The sequence below is a fragment of the Antechinus flavipes genome, chromosome 2 (assembly GCF_016432865.1).
Source record: "Antechinus flavipes isolate AdamAnt ecotype Samford, QLD, Australia chromosome 2, AdamAnt_v2, whole genome shotgun sequence".
In the NCBI taxonomy this organism is placed as follows: Eukaryota; Metazoa; Chordata; class Mammalia; order Dasyuromorphia; family Dasyuridae; genus Antechinus; species Antechinus flavipes.
The window spans coordinates 188,142,804-188,144,451 of record NC_067399.1 but is presented as its reverse complement, the minus strand read 5'-3'; the positions used below and the strand labels follow the sequence as shown (position 1 = coordinate 188,144,451).

Sequence of the window (1,648 nt, the reverse complement as noted above, 5' to 3'; positions counted from 1 at the left end):
TATATGATCTTTACATTGTTTGATGATATTGTTTGGTTATAATTTGATGTTATACTATAAAAATAGGACTTTAATATGAAGTCCTTGGGCTGTGATCCTAATGCCCATAAAAATATATACATAGGACGTAAGGAATGGCCTCAGATAATGCAGACTACACAAAGGAACACAGAGAAAACCCAAATAGCCATTAAAGACCCTTTGTGGGACTGCTGAGCAAATATGTTCCATTCACCTTATATCTATACTTGCTGAGAATCTCATAGCAGTTGTCATGGAAAGGTGGAAACTGAAGCTCGGAGAAGTTAACTGACTTGCCAGTGATTATTAAGTTGATTATGGAGGATTCCCACAAAAGTACAGTTCAGAGACAGCAGCACAACCAGGTACAACAGTGCAGGGTGCTCATATCGCTCACATTGCTCAACAGATGTCACCAAGAGGAGCTGCATCAGCGACACTTGTACATCTTTGTGGAGAACAAGTGCAGAGTCAGGGGGTCATCCAGACTGCTTATTCATCTTCAGTAATCCACACCCCCTCTCCCCCACCCTGCAAGTACAGATATTGCAGGTATCATCCTGGTCAGATAGTGAGACAGATTCATCTTCACAGAAAGTCAGGGGATTCTGGCATAAGAAAATCTTGAATGATCTTTCCTCAGAAGACACCAGAGATAGGAAAAGGGACGGAGAAAACCCTGGAGTTTCAACAGTCACATCTATGTCTGTCCCAACTCCTATCTACCAGACCAGTACTGGACAATACATTGCTATTGCCCCAAATGGAACATTACAGCTGATCAGTCCAATTACAGGAGTTACAGGCATTAACAATGACAAATGCAAGCATTAATCAACAAGAAACAACAATTCTTCAACATGCACAAATATCTGATGGACAGCAGATATTTGTCCCTAGCAACCAAGTGGTTGTACAGGCTGCATCAGGAGATATGCAGACTTATCAGATTCGTGCCACACCAGTAAATACTAATCTTCCCCAGATAGTAGTGATGACATTTCCAGTCACTCTAACATCTCAAACCAAAACAGATGATCCACAGATGAAAAGAGAAATAAGATTGATGAAAAATAAAGAAACTGCTCGAGAATGCCGTAGAAAGAAAAAAAGAATATGTTAACTGCCTGGAAAATCGAGTTGCAGTCTTGAAAAATCAAAATAAAACTTTAATAGAAGAATAAAAAATTTTAAAAGATATTGACTCCCATAAAAATGTTTAAGATAAACAAATTTTATAAACTTACCTAAAAATTTTATTGATTTTTAAATGGAATTTTAAAAACTAAAAGATTAAAAATGAAACTTTAAAAACTGGGAGTTGTAGCATACAGACTAAAAATTTTATTTATAAGATGCTGATGATAGTATTTACTGAACATAAGAGGACTTCAAGCAAGCTTTTTGCACAACTGGAACCTCTATTGCAATTAATATTAACAGTTGTACCAGAACGTGGATTTCGACAATTTCCCAGGTAGTAGTTATCAACAGAGTTTTGCAATTGAGACAATTCATTAATGGAAGTTTTATGTGTGATTTTTAACCAACATTCTATTTGTTATAGATTTTCATTACTTTCTAAGTTCTGAAATGTGCCCTTTTCTGTTTGTATAAATATTATTTC

General features: G+C 36.2%; 1 pseudogene; it reads left to right on the top strand.

The window, feature by feature from the left end:
- The first annotated feature begins 338 nt into the window (after window positions 1-338).
- LOC127548569 (cyclic AMP-dependent transcription factor ATF-1-like) lies at window positions 339-1,244 on the top strand (annotated as a pseudogene).
- The last annotated feature ends 404 nt before the right edge of the window (window positions 1,245-1,648 follow it).